This window comes from Cygnus olor, chromosome 1, assembly GCF_009769625.2.
Source record: "Cygnus olor isolate bCygOlo1 chromosome 1, bCygOlo1.pri.v2, whole genome shotgun sequence".
NCBI lineage: Eukaryota > Metazoa > Chordata > Aves > Anseriformes > Anatidae > Cygnus > Cygnus olor.
The window spans coordinates 23,065,531-23,075,811 of record NC_049169.1 but is presented as its reverse complement, the minus strand read 5'-3'; the positions used below and the strand labels follow the sequence as shown (position 1 = coordinate 23,075,811).

General features: G+C 34.8%; 1 long non-coding RNA gene across 1 annotated transcript; it reads left to right on the top strand.

Annotated features, from left to right (window-relative positions):
- Nucleotides 1-260: 260 nt before the first annotated feature.
- LOC121066227 lies at nucleotides 261-5,514 on the top strand. Its single transcript, XR_005817604.1, has 3 exons — nucleotides 261-274; nucleotides 909-1,127; nucleotides 3,730-5,514. It is a non-coding gene; the product is annotated as an uncharacterized LOC121066227 (long non-coding RNA).
- The last annotated feature ends 4,767 nt before the right edge of the window (nucleotides 5,515-10,281 follow it).

Below are 10,281 nucleotides of genomic sequence, written 5' to 3'. Positions count from 1 at the left end.
CATTTGTCTTGTTAAATTTTTGCTGATAACTCCTATTCTAGTTAGATTCCTAGATCTATTGGACTCACTTTAGAAGTTAGAAATGACCAGAAAACAGCAATTCCATTTATAGAATTTCCAAGGTCTTGGTATCTGTTTTCTTTCATCTTTTGGAATACATCAAGGGGTAAATTGCAGTGCGTGTTTTTTTTTTTTTTTTTTTTTTTTTTTTGGTGGGAGTACCCCTTTTGAACCTGACTTCTTGTTTGTATGCTGCCGTCAGCATGTTGGCCTGGTAAGCAGATGATGCAGATGAAATGTCCTCCTTTAAAAAGCTGCATTTTCATCTAAACTTCTGGCAAAAGGGAGACCACCAGGGTCTTTTACAGTGCTAACTCAGTGCTCAATCACTGCTTAGAAGAAATTTTTATTCTTGTTTACTATTATTCCCTGAAATCTTGTCGATATATCTTACACAAAAAGAATGTTCCAACCAACTGAACTGAACATGTTTTCACTGATGAGTTAGTAGAATATAAATGGCAGTAATTGTCATAAAGAAGAAAGGCTGATTCAGCTATATCTTTGGGAAAAGAAAACACAACTTTTGATTAAGCAACTGACCTGAATTTACAAAAGTATTACTAGATATTTTTTACTGGAATCATTATATTATTAGTAGATAGAGAATCACTGAGCTTTCTTTTTATATTAAGTATATGCTAAATACTGCTTATTCATTTACATTGAAAAAAGCAGGTGCAATTATCATTTCAGAGCATATAATAATGTTGCCCCAATTTATAATGACAGTCAAATAAAAAATTGCTTAAAAATTGAAAGAGAATCATTTTTGGTTTGCTTTTTTACTTAAAAGTTGTCAAAGTACAGTTTTTTTAGGTGGATATTAACTTCATCTTGTTTATTAGATAGTAAAATGCACTTTACACTCCTACATTGAATCATAAAGTTCTTCGCGTCAAGGGTCCTGCCTACCTGTGCCACTGTTCTCCATGAAGGGCAATAGAGAATGGATTTATCCAGCTATTCTGGTCATCACAAATAGTCCCGCCTTTGCTGAATGGTGGGATATCTTCATTGTGGTTCTCTAAAATGGCTGAGTAATCATGGACTACTACCTGTGACAGGTATATATTGCACAGAGCCAATCTGTAAGGTAAAGTTCAAGACTGATAACTTGAGAGTATACTGCTTCAGTAAGAACTGAGCTTTTGCTTGTGTCTCAATTCAAGCTTCCTTTGTGGGGATGCATCACAGAGCACTTTCCAGTGCAACTTTAGAGTGCACATAAAAGATATATATACCACTCTGCTTGTAGTTGGGTTGTCCAGAAGTGCCTTTGAACCTGTATTACTCTATGACCTATGACATGTAATTCCAAGCAGTTTAACATATCTTGAGTAGAGTTAGAAACATATACATGGTTTCCCTGTATTGGCTAACGTATGTCATCAGCCTAGATTTTCAAGAAGCTCTTCAATGGTCTATAGAAGCTTTACTTGTTTTTATTTGTATTTTGAATGTATAAGCACATCAATCCTAGGTATTTTAGGAGTTCTTGACACATTTTGAAAGTTTAAATCATTCTGAGCTATATCCTTTCTTTCTGTTTTCATGTGAGTTACACTCAACACAGGTCAGTCTCAGTATATAATTTTCATTGTTACTGGCCTTCATCATATTTTATTTTGATATTGTTACCCATTTATTGATTCCACATGTGTTCAAGTGCGTCTAAGGCCACAAAGTGGATACTTTTCTTGAGTTTGAATTAATTCCTTAATACTATTAAAGTGTTAGTAAAAGTTTTTCTTGCTTTCCCTGCTAAGGCATTTTTCAACATTTTTTGACAGTTTTTTATCCACTGAGTAAGTAGGATTTTTTTTCACTCCATTTTATCCCTTTGTATTCTGCAGAATCTTTGACAAAAATGACTAAAAGTAGCATGCATTTCCTCTGGCCTTCTGCAACATCACAGTGGTGGAGTGGATTTGAAATGATCTATAGTTACACATCTCTGTGTGACAGAAGTTGTCTATTTTTCCTATGGCCACATTGCTGAGAAATGAGAGCACCAAAGGAAAGTTCCAGCCTCTATTCACTTTAACTGTGAAGTAAGGTTATATGCTGATTTATACCAGCTGATTTTACTCATGATGGCCAAACACAGAAACTGAGATGAGATAGTATCAGCTAGATGCCTCAAGTTCCCAATACAGTTGGGCAGGAAGTAATTTTCTTATCCTGAAAAATACTTCTGTTGTGCTTATAGGTGAAGACAAAGCTTTTGGAAATGTGACCTAAAGCACACAGGGGAATTTCTTCCCCAGTGTAGATAATATTTACTCTGAAAGAATTGCAAACTGTAGACTGGAATCTGGATCTCTAGCAATGAAGGATCCTTGCTATTTTGTTTATTGCTATCTAACCTCCAGCTGAAAAAAAAAAATCCCTTGAATTTTTTACGCAATCTGGTATGTTTTCTCAAGAAAACCTTTTGTTTAAATGTTCTAATATTTTCTGATTTAAAAAAAAAAAAAAAAAAAAAAAACAAGAAGAAACAGTTATAATACCATGAAGTGCAAAAAATATCCATGATAATGATTCATACCTGTGAAATTATTTGAGTGTGCATATGCATAGCAGAGCTACCCAAGGTGTGTATCAGGAGACAGGAAGACAATCTTTCAATCAACAACAAAGAGATTTTAAGTAGTTTATTTTCTCCTCTGGGTAAACAGGGAAAACATCCCAGAGTAAATGCAAATGCTGAGCATAAATATCAGAAATTCATCAAAGAAAGAAGGTCTGGGTAATGGCTGATAGCAAAATCTCTAGAGACAAGGAATTCTCTGATTTTCTGTAGTATTTGCCACCTAAGCAAAAAAGCACCAATTTTATCACACAAAAATATGTATCTTTCATCATATTAAATACCTTTGACCCTGTATATTTGGGGCCTTTTTTAGGGCATAGTTAAACAAGTGTGCTTTCTTAAGTTTAAAGCTTAAGCTTTCTCATTAAATATGTAAATAAATGGCTTTCTTTAAGTGAGGAAATCAGATCAATACTCACTTGTAGTTTGTATACAAGCATTTGTTAAGGTAATGGAATATCTTACATGACAGCATGAATACCTTATATCAGTATTTACATGCATATCAAAAACCTACAGCCCGGTTATCTTATGTGATCAATGCAACTGAAAAAAAAAAAAAAAACTACAACAAAACCAAAAACACCCTACTCTCACACCCTACTTTTTTCCTTAACCAGTGTGAGGACTTTGAATTTTCAATGTTTATTGGCCAGGATTGTAACCACTTCCTGCTAACACATTGTGAAGTCTGAAATAATTGAAATCAGCAGATAAAGAAAAGACAGTATAATGCCCAGAATTTTTTCATTTTAGTTTTCTTTAGAGCATGTTTAAAGATTATGAACTTTTCTCTGTTTCCACTCCTAAAAAGTTTGTCTGTGTTTCTTTTTTGATGGTTTACACATTTTCCTTTCTACCTCCTTTTGTTTTCAGCTTTTGTAAATGCTATGGCAAAGTCACTTATTGTGCCAGTATCCTTGACCAAGTCCTACGTCTCCCTAGGCTCACTTGTCCTTTTCCTCTGCATGAGCTGCAAGTTCACATTCAACCTTTCAGATTGGCATTTGCTTCATTTTCTGTCCTTCTCATTTCTGCCTTTGCTAGTTAACATAATTTATTTTCTATTGCAGGTCCTCCTCTGATCCCATGTTCATAAAGTTCATGTTCATAGCTGCATGTACCTACTCCTTCAGTGCAGGTCCATGTATACCCACCTCAGTGCTCTTCAACAATTCTTCTCAGAAGTTCGTATTCCAGCACTCCTCACAGGATAGCTGGGAGACAGAAAGGAAGGAAGAGTACAGGAGGAAAAGTAGCATTCATTATGTGCTGTCATTTTTATCAAATAGTTACCTGACTTTTTTTTTTTTTTTAACACCTTTTGCAATACTTGGTGAATTTCAAATGATGGAGAGAAATAAATATAACATGATGGAGTAATTCCTGTAAATACTAATAAAAAACATGTGGAGCTTACAAAATGGTTACTAGACTTCATACTGGGTTGGATTATGAGTTCAATGACTTGCTCATATTTCTATATTCCTGTTCAAATCATAAAGTCTTCTAGATAGTTATTTCATGTTCTGTAACATCTCTGTAAAGAAAATAAAGCCCTTAGCACACTGTGGTATTTGGGACAGATTGATATATGCTCTGTTCATTTTCAAACCTGCAGCTGTGCTTAAGAGATTGTGTTTGAGCTTTGTTTTATTTTAGAATTTTGCTTTCTTTACTGCAGAGGCACAAGCAGAATAAATACACGGGTCAGACTTGTTAGATGAGGAAGACAAAAGAGACATTCAAGGGATGCATTTTGTGAAATGGGTATTGATTTGGTAATAACCTGTTTTAATTGCATGGTAGAAGGAAAAGGAACACAATTATTGTTCTGCGGGCAAAGAAATGCCTTTTTGTGTTTGGAAACAATTCCTAACACAGAAAAAAAATATCTTATGTGCATCTCTTCAAGGGATTTAAATGCAAATTAACCATGATAAATTCTACATGTGTTTCATGCCACGCAACAATACCTACTAAGAGAAAAAAGAAGAATAAAAGGTACTAAAAAGAGCTGTTTCAGCCTTCAAAAACTAGCTAATCAGGTATCACAGCAGTGGAGATTAATCAAAGTTTCTTTAATTGCTTGTTAACTGGACTTTGTGTTGTGAAATACATTGTATTACTCAGTTGTAGTAAGCTGACTGAGGAAAAAAAAAGACCACTGTGGTTTAACAGGATACAGATTTATTTATTTATTTATTTATTTTTTAATGAGACTGAAATGCAATGTAAAAAGACATCTGTGGGCTGTGGTTTACAATAGGAGGCAACTTACCTCACTTCTTTCTTTTCTTTTCTCTTGTTATCCTGAAAGTTCACACCAGCAGGGTTGCCATGTGGGTACAGAACAAGATAATTGGTCTAAAATAAGGTGTTTCAGTGCTTCTTAAAAGCTGCTCTGCAGCCACCAAAGACACCATACTGCCAGCAAACATTAGCAGAGCTAAACAGAGATTACAGCTCTGTGAATTAGAATTGGCTGACTCAATTTTGGCATAAGTGCTAGAAAACTAAGCAGGGCTATTTTCTGCAGCACTTCTTCCAGATATGATACTGTGTCTTTTAGACATTACTGGTTATTTTGGGGTTTGGTTTTCTTGGAGAGATCTGGATCATTGTCTTTGTCCTTCCTCTGTTACCTGATGTTGCTCACTAGGGAACTGGAAAGACATAAAGCAGAATTCACAGGTAAAGTGTGGTCCAATAACTCATAAATGCACCTTGCTGAATTTTGGCCTTGCCTGTAATACCTGTGGGAACAGCAAGGTATCACAGGTTGTTTTGTGGTATAATTTATTTCCTGATTTTCTACTTAATTGTAAACCAAAAGTTTAATTTATAATCAAAGTGCACTGCCATTAATTCTCTATAATTCATGTAAAATTAACTTCTGCTATGACAGTTGCTTTGAAAGTTTCCTTGCAATGATTGTTCAAGTTGTATATGTGTGGGAGTAATAAAGAAATGTTATTATGTTTTAATTACTTAATATAAGGAAAGCAGCAAAAGCAGTTAGTCAATTGCATATATTTTGCATCTCAACATTATTTTTACCATAGAACTGCACATGAAAGGGGTGGAAAAGAACGCATAGGTCACAGAGCAATGATATGTGTCACTTAGATGCTCTCCAAGGAAGTGATACCTATTGCCTTCTCTTCTAAGTACCATAACCTGTTAAGTTTCTGTAAATGTTTCTCACTCTAAGATCATTTCAACGGTAACATCTATATCACTGTCACTGCTAGATTAACTAATTTCCTAACTGTCTTTTTACAAATCCATTTTATACCAAAAGTGAATGTCAATTGTTTTTCTTCTTCTCAGTTTACCAAATTCTCAAATTTATCCATGTTATACTCTAGCAGGTCAGGCATATACTAGAGTACATTTACGATTAAAAGGCACAAAATCTTACCTGTATCAACATTTCCCATTGGTTAGATAAGGGGCCTGATTACAGGATATGAATTTTACTGAGGAATAGGAAACTGAATTCATTGCCAGGTTAATAATTTACGTGCTTCAATCTCCTTATGACTGTGTGGAATGTGAAGAGAGTATACTAACTATGAATGTAACAGGCACATCCAAAAGACATTCAAATAATATTAGAGAACCAATGTGGGCATGAAAGAATCTTGAACTGAAGAGAAGATGCTGGCTAGGGCTTTTAATAGTGTTATGCTGAAGAAGCAGATGAGAAACAGATCATCTGATTTTTTGAGGCTATAGTTGCTTAAATGAAGGAAGTCAAAAATCTAGTTAGTAAATATTTGCCTGTTACTTTTTTTTTTTTTTTGTGTGTGTGTGTGTGTGAAATTGTTAAAAGTAGGCACTAACTTTCTGGAATCAGGACTGTGTATAGATGGCTGGATCTGGTTAGTAGCTGTCTCCTCTCAATTACTAAGGAAGGCAATTGAAATTTATAACACTTTATATTTCCCAGGATGAATGTGGAAGTATCTTTAGCCTCCTACTGAAAGAATGAAATAGAGGAACAACCACTCCCACAGTAAGAACTGAGTCTGCTGTAGACTCATACACAGTTTCCTGGCTATACTAAATCCAAACTAAAATTGAAGAGTTAAGGAAAATAAGTAGCCCATAGAAATACTGCCTTTGCCAGTATATTTTTAATTCATAGTTTTCTATTTATATTCTACATTCTATTTATACTAATTCTCACCCCAGTCAAATGCCTGTCGGAACTAGATTAAAAGTAAATAGCATATGTCTCAAATACCCCTGAGAAGCTGCTTCCAGAATTCTCATGCAGACTTTATTCTCTGCTTTTATTTTATTATTTTTTTTATGTGCTTTCTAAGTAATCAAACTGAGCAGGCCATGAGCAAGTGGTGTGAAAGATACATGGAAATGATCTACAAAGCTAATATTTATTACTAGGTTGTTGCTATTTCAAGCTTTTGATCTGAGTGATCAAGACCATGTCTTTGCTCTAACTCTTTCAGCCATTATTGGATATCACTAAAAGTTTAATTCATTTATGAAACAGTCAAAGTTACTTCCCATTTTCCTTCAGTAATGTTTTAGGCATTCTTCAACCCCACAAAAAAATTCTCCTTTCCCCAGCTGAATTTCATGAACCTTACTTTTAAAAATAATTGAATCGTACTACTATTGTAAGTGATCATCCTTACTTTTCACTTCTCCTTAATCAGATGTCTTGAAGAGCTGAACTGCTGCTAGCAGATAACACAATGGTTACTGACTGCTTGTTCAATTTCTTCTTTCTCATGTCTCAGTATTTTTAGTTTTATATCTTCACTTTTACTTTCACATAAAATAGTATTAATGTTGTACAACCACATATTAGCTGGGGAAACTAATTCTCTTTTCTGTTGTGGATTAATGTAATAAATACTCAAGGCTCTAATTGTTGGTAGTTAAAGTCTTATTCGTGTGGCATAATAAAGTTTGCATAACAAAATGAGAATTTTTGTAACTATAGTAATGCTTTGACTGAGTGCTTTAAATTTTTTTTTTCAAAAATAAAACGAAGTCCACTAGCTGATCCAATACACTTTTTAGTTAAAAAGCGCCTTTTCATTCAGATGACGAATGAAAATCCAAATGGTGTTTCAGAAGGTAAATGGATTTCAGCATCAAATATTTCTTTTACTGGGGTTCAGAATAAAATATGAAATTTTTAAAAATGCTTATATAATTAATTTCAGAAGGAAATGATTTTACTTATAGTATACTTTAAGCTAAACTTCCTGAATATTATCTAATGAGACTATGGTCATTTTTAAGTGAAGATATCATAACATTCTCTAATGTTTAAGTTTTAGAAAATCATAATTTTAAGGTGGAAAAGTCTTCATTGGGGAATCTATCCATAACTAGCTGCAAAATATTTTATCATGTTTGAGAAAATTTGTTTGTTACTTGAGGACAACCTCCCCTACTTCCCTGTCCCCACGCAATTCCAAGAAAAATGCAGGGGACAAAATGTTTGAATGTTTTTGCTTTATTGTTTTCTCTTATTTTTTTATTATATATTGTTATATATTATATTATTTATTATTATATTATTATTTTATTTATTATTATATATATTATTATATATTGTTTTTATTGCTGATTTTTTTATTTTTTATTTTGACCTTTTTTTATAGTTACAGAAACTACTCTCACAACTCAAGCTGGAGATTTCAGAAGTTCTAGGAGAAAGACAGGTGTATTGGCTGAGAAATGAAGCCAGAGAAGTAATTTGTTTCAAACAAGCAGCTCAAATCCTAAGATTACAACACGGTTTAAAATGAAAACAAAAACAAAACCAAAAACACTAACAACCAACCACCACACCATCAACAACAACAACAACAACACAACAGATTTTTAGAACTCAGAGGGGATATACCTAAGAAAAGACTACTGTAATGCACTGTGTGGAAGCAAAAGTAACGGATTTAGAATGAATGGCAGTAAATTTTAATTTTCAGCATTGTGGTCACTATGGAGGTACAATGCTAAAATTACATATATACAATTTTCTCCCTCCTCTGCTCTGAACAAAGATCATTCTGCATTGTTAGATTTCAAAGTATCTTTTGACTTGAACAACGAACTGCTACTTTGATTTTCTGTCTCTCTCACTCTTTCTTTTAAAGGGAGACAGAATGGAGAAAATAAGTTTATTTGCTTTTTATTTTTATTTATTTTTTTTTCTGTCAGTCTGCAGGGCACTGTAATCTCAGTAGTCATGAATACTTTGTGCTCAGCTTTAGAATTTTTCTTTAAAAGGCCCTTGGCCAGATGACACCAGCAAACTGCAAAAGACGAGTGTGTTTGACAGAGGTATTCCACTCTGCACTGGTGTGGCCTCACCTCAAGTGCTGTGTAAGGTTTTGGACTCCACAATGTAAGAAAAATAAAACTATTAGAGAGTGTCCAAAGGAGGGCTACAAAGATGGTGAAGGGTCTAGAGAGCAAGATGTATGAGGAGCAGCTGAAGTACTTGATTTGTTCAGCCTGGAGAAGAGCAGGCTGACGGGAGGCCTCATGGCGGCCTGCAGCTCCCTCACGAGGGGAGCGGAGGGGCAGGCGCTGAGCTCTGCTCTCTGGGGACAGCGACAGGACCCGAGGGAACGGCATGGGGCTGGGACAGGGGAGAGTCAGGATGGATATAAGAACAAGTTTCTTTGCTGAGAGGGTGGTCAGACACTGGAACAGGCTCCCCAGGGAATTGGTCATAGCACTGAGCCTGCTGGAGTTCAAGAAGCGTTTGGACAATGCTCTCAGACACATGGTCTGATTTTTGGGTGGTCCTGTGTGGAGCCAGGAGTTGGATTCGACGATCCTTGTAGATCTCTTCCAACTTGGGATATGCTATGCCTCTATAATTCTATTATTCTCTCTTGTAAACGTGTATGTCACAAAGCTGAGACCTGTCGGCTACTCTTGAGTGACCTTGCTTAGGTACTAGAAGGACAACAGAGATAGTCTTGGGTATCACAGCTAAGGATAAATACTTCTCATCATTTTATGTTTTTCACAAGTTATACAGCTTGAACAAACATTGTCTGATTTAACTGTACTATTCAATAAGAACTTAACAAAGCTTTCTGTACTTTGATTACATGTCTGAGGAAGAATTGCAGTCACCACTGTTACAATTCTAGTATTGTCTGTACTTAGGTTCATAGTTTGGGGTCTTTTTCTCTCAGTTCTCTGTAAAATGATAGAGAGATCAACCATTACATCAACCATCATATGATTTTCTTTGTGCTCTGTCATGTTATTTGACACAGAGCACCCATAGATCCCCATGGATGTTTTCTATCATATACTCACTTTCCAAGCAACCTGTCAAGAATTCTGCCATATTATCTGGAGTACTTTATTACAAAATACTTAGATTTAATTTCTGCAGCAAGGTTTCATAACTTGTTGAAATAATGCAAATTGCGACATGGTTCTTCCACTAGAATTCATAATGAGCTCATAAAAAAAAAAAAAAGTAAATCACATATTTTGGACTATATATTAAAGGCAAGTCATAGCGTAATCTAAATAGCATTTCAAAGTTATTCTTAGTTATCACCACAGTTCTTTTGTAATTAAAATGACGTTATAGTTGACATTCTGATTGC